Genomic DNA, 11635 nt, shown 5'->3' with positions numbered 1-11635 from the left:
AGCCATGACAATTGATAGCATGCACAACAGATAAACATAGAAACACACGCAAACTGTGTGAAGAAAAATGGTAACATTTATGAACGCTTTCATTACAGGTCTCCAGTACCATAGATTGTACAGTATTGGGGTAAAGCAGTCATGGAAAATAAAAACATAACATGTCTAGATAAAATAGTTGCATTGTAGATTTTGCCTTAAATATTGCATGTCTGTTGCATGTCACAGTCTTAAGGTGTTGACCTCCCGCATCTACCCCAATCCAACTGCCCAAAAGAAACATCCCACACAGATCTGGGATTCAGAGCATTCTGAACTCAGTGACCCTCTAATAACCACTGCTCCTCCGTTTCTGCATGACCTTGAAAAACCTGAGGTGCTGGTACTAGTTAATAAACCCTCAGTGGATTACTGTTTTCTTTGCTGTTTGTGTTCTACTGTACACAACTTAACAGAGGGATCTGCATCAAATATGCATTGACTATTTACAGATGTGTGTTTTTTTAAACATCAGTATAGTTGCTGTACTGTTTTTATTGTTTTTGTACCTTTTGCCTATATGAAGCAGGAAGGGAGAGTTAAAAAGGATGAAAATAAATTATGTTCAATGTGTTAGTCATTATCTTGTATACCATTTCATAAAATACTTTAGCCAAATAAGTCAGGTACTAGAAAAGCAAAGACTGCTCATCTCTGAAGGCCCACCTAAAGTTCTAAGTGATATTTTTAGGATCATATTGTGGTTGCAATAACCATATAATTTCTAAAACTGGAAATACATTCACATTAGCAGAGTTGCTAAAGCAATTCCAAAATAAACAACTAAGTCATTATTGCTTCTTTTAACTTTCCAGAACTGATTCTTAAAGCTTATGAAGAGCCATGGTGTACCAATTCCCCACTCAATCAGATGATGTTTATGGAGAGTGTAAAAATTTTATGAATTCTATGCAAATTTGTAAATAATTGTTGTGGATAACCTTTGTGGGTTTTCAGATGAGAGAGAATAAGAAATGGCCAGTAAGTGGCTTGAACAACTAATATTTTCTCTTGCTGATTTATATTTTCATGAAAGACTTGAATCACAAGGCTTTGTTGTTGCTGTTCTTCTTGTATGTTAGCAAAGCAGGTAATGTTTAACTAAGCCCTCTGCAGCCTTTATTCCCACGGAGTGCTAAATCCATGTTACATACAAAATGGGACTGCTACCAAAACTGTCATTCAAGTGCCACATTCCTTCCCTCCCTAGTATAGGATGTTTGCCCCTTAGGGATGTTTTCTCAATTGGAACAGAGGAGTCGGGCATCTGAATCTCATCACATCAAATAATTCCCCTATTCCCCTATTATTCCCCTATTTAAAATTCATATTGGCACCTAAACATCACCCTATTGTTTCCAGTAATGAACTTGGATTAATATTCAAATGTACAAAACAGTCAACTAACTTTAGACAACACAGTAAGGAATATTTCCACATCTCTGTGTATCTATTTTAATGCACACTTTCCCAACACAGCCAGGTTAGAATATGGTTATTTCATACAGTACAATTGCCACTGCTTTCTGCTAAACAGCACAGGGGAGTTTTATAATGTGCACTTCAGTAGCCTGAAAACATGAGAAAGCAGATGTCAAGTAAACCTTTGACTTTTGAGATCTGGAAAGCCAATATTTTATTAGTTTTCTTTTGTTTTTGCAGCTTAGGTGATGCATGAATAATTAGAACACTCTTTGTACCCACAGAAATAAAGCAGGGATGTTTTAAAAATATGATTCTCTTGAACCATAGAATTAGCAGCCTCACATGCAAACCACCACAAGATCTGTGGTGAAGGATGTAACTACTGGCAGCAGTGGTGCTTGACAACTATTCCACTGCAGGTTCAGAAATCATCTTAAACGCAGTGGTCCACCTCATGCAACATCAAGGTGACCACACCTTGGCTGTGGGGCTGTGTGTGTGTGTAAATTCTTTCTTGCTCATATTTGTAAGTCTACAGTATCTTAGACAATACACATTTGGGAATTAAATGTTGCAGGTACAAAGGACAATATTATGTATTTATAATCTGTAATCATCTAATCAACTTCTTTGTCTATGTTTATGATATGAAATGTTTTGTAAGTGGTTCCTACAACCAAACAGTGTGATCCAGTAAACAGTGTTATATTTAGGTCAAAACACCAGAGTTCAAAACCACAATAAAATATCTGTTTGGAAATGCTACACAATCTATAAATGCTTTGATTGATATTGATGGACTAAATAAATAAAACAATCCCGATAATGGGCCTCAGCAAAACCACTTCCTGTCTATCTCACCTACTACACCAAGTTTCTGTAACTAGGAAACATGATATTCCTAAGAACAGAACCTTGGGTTTCTTTTGCTTCCATTCTGTGTGCATCTTTGCCTTATCCAAAGTAGAACTTTAACAGATTGCACATACTGGGAGACATGGAACGCCCAGTGTAGAGACAACTTCCTTACTTTCCCCACTGGAAAAGATGCACAAGTTCTAATGTATTCAAGATGGAGGTCTGGTCTGTTAGTTCTATTACCTCCTGAAAATTGCCTCCATTCATGTGGTCTTCCCATCAACAATGATACCAAATGCTGAGGAACGAAGAAATGGATATTATTGTTTTACATTAGGGTGGCTAGAGATTCAGTCAACAAACAGAAGCCATTTTAAGGCAGTTCTGAACATCATAAAAATAGCATGTAAACTACCCTGGAGAAATGGAAAAACATTGAAGCAGATTGCAAGATGATAGCTTTCCTTCACAACCAAAGCTGTTATAATAAAATTTGTCATTTTCTAAATTTTGCACCATTATTCACCCCTTCTTTTAGAAATAAGAAAAATCCAACAATTTAAGTCAGTATCAAAAATATCCTGTTTAAGTCCTTGGTTCCAAATACACTGTCTTAGAAAACCAGGTCTCCTGAAATCAATTGGACTTACTGCTAAATTAATGTGATTAGGGATAAAAAAAGAAAATTAAGCTTCTTCCTTGCTAATTCTATTATATATGCACCTCCACTTCACTGTCTACTGATTATGGGTAAAGGATAAACAATTTTTGTTTGTAGTAATAGTGAGGGACATTCCACTACACTCTCTTGATGGGCTCCACTGCAGCAATTTACAAATCTACATTACTGTCAGTGCAGAATGCAGGAGTACAATATGGTACATCAAGCTTACAAATAATGAACTAGCTCTGTGCAGCCTCTGATAAAACCAGACAGAGTATAATTATTTGTTTTTCCTTTCAGAGTACAGTTCGCTGCTTCTCTCGCTGTATCATGTCTACGAAAAGGAACAATGACCTTAGCAGAAGGCCCATTAGCAGTGTTTGTCCTACACCCCAATCTAAACGTACAGAGAGATACATACCTTCAAACTGCTGTTTCTTTTTCAGGGATACAATACACTGATTTGACACATATAAGTATATATATATTCCTAGCCCATGGAAGCTCTTCACAGATTTCTTAATGCTTTGAGTGGGAAACAATGGGAATGGAACAGAAATTACAAGTACAGTGCAGGTGGTATATTTTTACCTCCTGATCTCATGTGTTGTTCCCATTCATTTTCAATAGCGCTCCAAAAGGAGAACTTCCTAGGGGATTGCAATGTATTTAATTTGCTTTCATCATGAATTTAGAAGCAAAAACCACTTGCAGAAAATTTATGAGAGACTATCAAGTGGATAGTATTCTCTTCCTACAGTTCTTCCAAAGATAATTGATTACTTTAGGTTGCAATGTCTGTCTTTTGGAGGAGGTACTTTTATTACATTCTGATTTTTTAAAAGATCTGGTTTTAGGTTGAAGTACACTTTAAAAAAAAACCTTTTAAATTAGCCTATACACCAAGGATTGTCTGATTCACTTGTGAATCTTGCACAGAAAAATGGACACATTCTTGTAATTCTGTACTGATCAGCATGTGTACACAGGCTTGATAATTCTTCCAGTATAAAGTTCTGTTAAATGTCCAGAGTTTTTGAAAAGCAGAAAACATCCATATCTTTCCTAGTTAAAAACAGCATATGAAGAACACAATCCTAGGCAAATTTAGAAAGAAAAAAGTCCTACATCTCCTAGCATTTCCCTACCTATTTTAAATCTATGCTGGTTTGATTTGCCTAGCAATTTTGGAAGCAAGGGAGTACTGCTGAGTTGATGATGACCTGGCTCCTTTCTTAGCTCTCAGGTGGCTTACTAAGCATTTAGTGCTCACTAACCAGCTCCACACTTGCCATCTAAATGTAACAGCAAAATATTCAGAACACAACGATTGTTTGTATGATTAGAGCTGCTCCTTAGCACCGTGAGACAAGACTGCATCAGAATTTATTTTAATTTCACATTTATAGGCCATTGAATAGCCCTCTAAGGACTTTCTAGAAGCTAATAACATTAAAAACAGGCCAACAGTACAATTAGAAGTACAGGGGGAAGGAGCAGGGAAAGCCTGTTGGTAGCAGAGTGAGCTTTTACTATCAGGTGTTAAAGTCAGGTTTAAAAATATCTTTGAAAGAAGACAGTTTCACCTGGTGCCTAAATGAAAGTAGTGATGGCACCAGGCAAACACAGAGAAGACCCTTCCTCTAATTTCTGTCCCTTGAAGGATGGCCCTTTCAGAAGGACTTTATTCCCAGATCTCAATGGTCAGGTAGGAGTATATGGCAGGAGCATATGGGAAAAGATGGTCCCTCAAGTTACCGAATCCAGAACAAGCACTTTAAATTAGGCCTGGGCTTCAACTGGCAACCAGTGTAATTTTTATTTATTTATTTTAAACTTTTATATCCCATTCTATACATAGAAGTCTCAGGATGGTCCAACAGCAAAAGCACAACATTACATCTTTAAATAAAAACCCAATTAAAATAGAAATTAGGTCTTTAAAAATGGGAAAATAAAGAGGGGTTATACAGAATAGGTGCTATGTGGGCATGTGAACTGATACATGACACCAGATGCACAGCCCTATTTTGGACCAGTTGAAGTCTCTGGACAGTCTTCAAAGGCAGCCCTTTGTAGAGTGCATTACAGTAATCCAGTTGGGATTTTACCAGCACATGAGTAAGCATGATCAGGCTATGTCTATCTAGAAAAGGCCGTAGTTGTTGACTTTGCAGCACTGGAAAAAAAAAACTCCTAGCCACTGAGTCCACTTGAGACTCCAATGAGTTTCCAATGACTGAAAGTTTCAGGTTCAGGAATGCTCCCAATTTGTGGGCTCTGTCCTTTAGGGGAAGCGCAAGTTCATTCAAGACAAGATAGTGACTATCTTATCTGTCAGACAGATCATAAACCAACAACACTTCTATCTTGCCTGGACTGTGTTTCAGTTTATTGGCCCTCATCCAGTCCATTAGTGAACTCAAGACACTGGTTCAGCAGGGAGATCTCCTCAAATTCCTTTTCCAATGGAATTTTGCAGAAGAACATCTTGGGCCTTTTGTGTGTGTGTGTGCCAGTTTGGTGATAGCTCATCCCAAGATGGCTTCTAGGAGATTTTTAATGTTCAGGAACCCGGACAAGTTGGTAACCATGGTTTTGTTCAGTGATGGCATTTGACTTACAAATGAGCTCAGCCAGGTCATTTGCACTGAAATAACTGCATCAGGTAACCTGGACTTTTGCTTCAGCACAGACTTGCAACTGATTGCAAAAAGTGTGTGTGGGGGGGAGGGGGTCTTTTGGACCTGGTATGGTACAGTCAGTTAAGGTCTGGCTGAGTGGGCCATTTCAGGCCAGCCATAACACAAGAACAGTGTTGGGGGAAACAATTTGATTTGTCCACTGGTAAGCTACAGGGGAAAGTGCTTGCTGACAGCTTAAATTTCACAATGTATTATCATGTAAAATAAAGCTTTCTGCATTTTTTGTAGACTTCTGTTAGTAAGTTTTTGTTTTGCTTTTTGGTTTGAGTCTCAGTTGTACCTCCCCTCTTTTTCATGAAGTTCAGGCTACACAAGCTATTTATACCATGCTCTGCCCACATCATACAAAAAGCAGTTGTTTCAGAAATGGAAATATAAAGGAACACCTTGTTGAGGCAAACCCAAATTAATCTGTTCTAGTATACTGTTCCCAAAAGAAGCCAGTCCGGCGAATGATGATGCTGTCCCACCTCAGTTTTTCATCAGCCTAGAGTTTCAGTTTAGCTATTATGCCTAATGGTTGTTGACCATGCATTTCTTTCCTCCTTTTTTCAATAGCTATACTTCCTGTTTAGGTCAGCTGACTCCATACATTCATATGCTTACCAAGGCGCACAGGCAAAATAGTAATTGTGAACAAGAGGAAGACGTAGCCAACAACTGGGAAACTGGGAAGTCACAGGCCATAGTGGGTTCATACAGCAACACCCATCATGGGTTGTTAACCGTGCTAGGTTGTCATATTGTGTGAAACCAGATCAATTCCTTCAGTTTTCAACTAGCTTTGACTTCTCTCACCCTTTTCCTCCTCCTCCTCCTCTTCTTCTTCTTCTTCTTTGACAGCCATTAAATGCTTTTTCAAAGTGCCCCAGTGATACCTTGAAGAGGCTTTAAATGACTGACTGACCAATTTCTTTTAATAGCTGACACAATGTGTGCTAATAGGTTCATCCTCTCTTTCAAAAATAGCCCCACTTGTGCAACTTTAGAAGTTTGCAGCTGTGTGAGTGTGGAAATTTGAAGCCTCAGCTGGGGCAGCTGCAGATGATGCTTAAATAAACTAGGTAATACAGAGAATGTGTATAAAGAGAGGTCGCTAACTAAAGGCTTACAATCTAAGGTCTGAGTTTCACAAACAGCAAACCCTGTTTTATGGGCTTAAGCCCAAACTGTCAGAGCAAATGTGGAGCTAGAACCCTTCCTCTTGTTATCTAGATTTCCATGTGGATGACCTTTAAAAACAGAGGCAAAATCAGTGCCCGCCTTAGTCTGAAATGGCGGTGTAGACCAGGCCACATATTTACAGTCTATTCCTCTGTTTGTGAGCAGTTAACAACCAGACTTATCAGTGTGAGAGGGTAGAGAGAACAAAGAGGTAGATATTTAGAGCACTGCTTCAAAAAAGTGGGCAATCATTCTTATAAACTGATGAAAAGTTTCCTTCTTGGAGTGTATATTAATAAGGATGAACAAGAAAGTTCAAAAGAAAAAACAGAGGGGAGCAACAAGGAAAAAACTATCTATTTCAACTGTTGAATTAAGAACAAGAGAAGGGTCCTTGACTAATATCCAATGTCTGATGAAAAGGTCTTACATCCCTGCTTATTAATTTGAGCCTGGTTTCTAGTGTATGTGTGTACTGTCCTCTGCAAAACGTTACATTTCCGCTTCACTTCCCTTTTGATAAAACTGCTAGTACTTGCTCTATGCATATTAAAATGCCCTCAATTTGGACTGAAGTGCAAAAGCAATTCCTCTTATTCCAGATTAAACCCATTGATTCCAATAAGATTATTCAGAATAAGCAGGCTTCACTTTCTGGCTTCAGTAACAATATTCTCAGGTAAATAATTTGAGGTGTATGGCCTACCACTATCCATATTTCATAAATGACTTCAGGTGAAATCCTGACCTTGTTAGACTCAGTAAAAACTTTATGACTGCACATTTTTTTCTTTTGATATGTAGAACAGAATGCTATTCAAATCCTTAACAAGATTTTGTTAAAAATGAAATGCCAAGCAGTTTTTCCCTTGGCCCAAAAATTTCTAAATATTTTTACCTCAGAACACTTCCCCTTTCACACCAATATCTTCAGAAACAACCACAATAAAACATGTCTCTATGCTTTAAAAATAGTCTTTTTTTTAAACCTCTTTATTTTTCTCCCCCTTCCCATTCTCTCTCATGCCACCCATTTGCCCCCACTCTTTCTAGTAGCATTTTTCCTCTGCTAGAAAAGGTCATGACATTTCAAGGTGTTCACGTCCTTGAGAACTATTATGAAACCTGAGAACACTTGAAATAATGAGTTGTGCCTGTCCTGTCAATGAACTCTGCCATGAATAAAAACAATGATAGCAAAAGCAAGACCAAGAACATTTGCCCATTGTCTGTCACAGTCCTGTGGTTATTGGACTTTCAAAAATTGTTATGATGCATTTTGCAAAGGGCAGGAAAACATGATGACACACCTGCTCTTGTAATTTTTAAACCTCTTCATGTGTGTTTTCATCTATGTGGTACAAAGTGATTCAAACTATAGGTAGAAAAATCCTTCTAGGTTTCCTTAAAAAGAAAAGTATCACATTGTTCTTTGTTTATCTGTTGTTTTTTAGACCTTTTATGCCAACTTTAACAACACAGATTTTTGGTGTTTTGTTTTTTTGCAAAGGTGGTTAGAGCTTATTTCTGAACATGATTTGTAAGCACACCTAATACACTTCCTCTTTGACACCAGGTGAGAATTAGTTTAAATGTGCCATACTGTTGTGGACCTGAAAAAGTTTGAATCCCCGATTTAACTTTCTCTGCAATAGCACGTGTAGATGGGAATGCCACATTGCAGCTTTTATTGGTAGCTAGAAAGCCCCTTCAAATGCTGTTGGAAATGTGAGGGTTCCACTAAGAAAATGGAGTAAGTTTATGAACCAATTTGGTAAGATGGTGCAGGTCAGGCTTATAAATATCCATTCGTTTTGTCACTTATGGTGAGTACTAATCATATCTAGATGGCCAGGCTTACTCAGACTTGAGGGTAAGTTAGTATTTTCGTTCAGGCTATCTACAGATACCAAAAATAACTAACTTAGGTAGGTGTGGCCAGATAGGATATTAAAACTTATATAGGGCTGTTCCTTTGGGAAACATTTGCAGGCCTGCAGTTGGCCCAAGAAGAGATTGGTAAACTATCTTAATAAAAAGACTTGGGAAAGTAGGAGTGTCTCTATTATCTTTTTATCAGAAGGAACCTGCTGCTGTCCCTTGCAGATCTTTCTTTTATGTACAAGTAGCTTTATGTGGTTGTGTAACTGAGAATAGATAGATAGATCTCAACGGTACTTGTCAATTTTTGGACTTGTAGGACTGAAAAGCGAGACATCTGTGATGAGATGGTATAGAAAAGTTTTGAATAAATAAATAAAAGCTGGGATTTACTTGGTAAGAATATCCATGACAGTGATGGGCTTACCTAGCTGATGCCTGTGGATGATGCAGTGGAGGCAGACAGAAATTACTGCTGTTTAGTTGAATCAGATATATCATTCAAATGATATCTAGATCACTTTGGAAACAGCAGGACAGGTAAATTGAGTATTTGGCTTAGATCATACCTTTCAGAAAGGAAAAATAATAATAATTTATTATTGGTTCCCCTCTTTCACGTACTGCAGCATCAGGAGAAGCACTGAGCCAAGTATAGAATCACCAGTGCTGGGAAGCAATATTCCCTACTAAATGCAACTCCCACTAAATTTAACAGTGCAATGTTTTTTGCAATCACAACAGCTACCAAGCCAATAAATCATTTTTCGATAACTTGTCTGTGTGTAAAATTAATGAAGAATGCTGCAGGGAAGAGAACTGAAGCATCCCATGGTATAAATGGGGCAAGAAAGGCTTATGGTCTGTGACTGATTCTTCAGGCTGTCAGCTTCAGAATACTTCTGTATTTCCATGTTAAAAAGCTAAAGTGGAGGGGCAGTCATTGGTACATTTTGGGGAGACAAAGCCAATCAAGTGAAAGATTTTTTTAAAAAATTCTAGAGGAAAAACCTTAAGGACTCTCTCCAGAACTAGTATAACGCAGTAGTTATGTCCGTGAACTACAAACAGCATGTGACTAGAGAAGGAATATATCTAAGTAACGGAGCCTATGCTTACACATAGCTGGCCTTTTGCACATTTCAGTTCCTGCCAACTCTAGTTTAAAAGATCAGGGAGACAGTGATGTGAAAGTTCTTTGCTAGAGATCTTAGACACCAGCAAGCTGGAAAAGTATACAATGCTGAACTAGCCAGATATTCAACCATTTGACCTGGTATAAGCGCTGAAATACCAGGGTCCAATTTTAGTTCAACAAATGTTATTGAGCAAAACATTATCTTCACATCTCAAATACAATTAACATTATTTTGTATGTGGAAGGCAGAATATGAAGCTGCTTTGGGGGTGAGAAGAGGCAATGAGCTTTTGCAGAACCACTTGAAGGGCAATTTCTCTTAGCTGTAGAAGTGTTCTGATGGAAGCTTATTGGTATGCGTATTTTAAGAATGATTATGTGAAGAAATTGCACTGTGTCCACATGATATCATTGTTATGGTCTACTCCAGCCTTCCTCCTTTCACTGTCTGAAGAGGCACTATAAGCAATAGTGACAAGAATGTAGCTATCCCTAAAGGGCTGAATTATATCTTTTTTACAGCTTATTGTAGAACTCCTATAAGTACTTTGCACTATGATAGTTAAAAGGGGGGGGGGCTCAAAGGCATTCAAATATATTTTTACTTCCACTTTTCTTGCCTGTTCCCAATTTAATTTTTAGGTCTTGATGAATGACAGTTTCACACCTCATGCAGCAAAAAATCTGCATTTGCCACCAACTATATATTCAACAGGGGGCTGAAGTCATTTCTAAGTTTCCAATAAGTGTACCGGTCTGATACATATATTCTTAAATATGTTTTACACTTTATAATTTTTTTAATACTGCTAAAAACACAAAGTTTGATAAGGCTATTATATGTCTATTATATCAGTGCTTATATATATCCCAGCTACAACAGACAGAATATAAATATTCAAAAGAAGTTGATAGTATACAAGGCAATCCAAAAGTGGAAATACCATTTTAATAAGGTTGTGCTTTATCCCTGCAAGGTCTGCAAATTAATTTCATGAAGTAATTAAACAAGGCCAGATGAACAGCACAGACCCCTTATCCAGCCATTCATAGTTTGTGTATTAAAAATATGAGAAATTAACTTGTAACTTCTGGAGGAAACTGGATCTCAAATTTGAGGAGAGAGATTCTGAACAGACTAAAACAAAGAAGGATAACTGCAACATCCTAGGCATGTCTACTCAGAAATAAATCCCACTGAAATACAGTGGAGCTTACTTCTAGGTAAATATCCATAGGATTGATAGAATAGCAACCTAAAAAATGAACAGCATACAGGAGTGTTCTGGAATCTAATGATAAAAATTTTAAAGGCAGACCTGTAGAAATGTTAACTGAGATGAAGTGTTGGACATGCACTGAAAAGAAGTACAAGAACTGATGTAAGTCTAATATTGGTGTCAGGAGAGATGAGGAAATGAAATTCAGCAACAGTGTCAGGACACAGTATGAGCTTTACTTGGCCATAAACCACACTGTAGCTTTCACATATCGATAAATGTACTATATACATGAAGCAAATTTACACAAGACGGTAGACAAAGATTTACACATTTTTTGTTGAAAAATAAGCCTGGATTCTTGAGTGAATCAACCATAAGAAGGGAGAAGCAGACTAGAAACACTACATTACCTTGACACTGAGTCAATTTCTTAAAATATTTGTCTTCCTAGCTGTACTTTCTCTTTATCTTGCCTTTCTTGCTTCCATTGGTGTAGCATTGCTTTTGTATTGTTTCAGTTATTCCAAAATGATTCCTA

The sequence above is a fragment of the Varanus komodoensis genome, unplaced genomic scaffold (genome assembly GCF_004798865.1).
Source record: "Varanus komodoensis strain SLA01 unplaced genomic scaffold, ASM479886v1 scaffold9, whole genome shotgun sequence".
Classification (NCBI taxonomy): domain Eukaryota; kingdom Metazoa; phylum Chordata; class Lepidosauria; order Squamata; family Varanidae; genus Varanus; species Varanus komodoensis.
Note: the sequence above shows the minus strand (reverse complement) of the source record.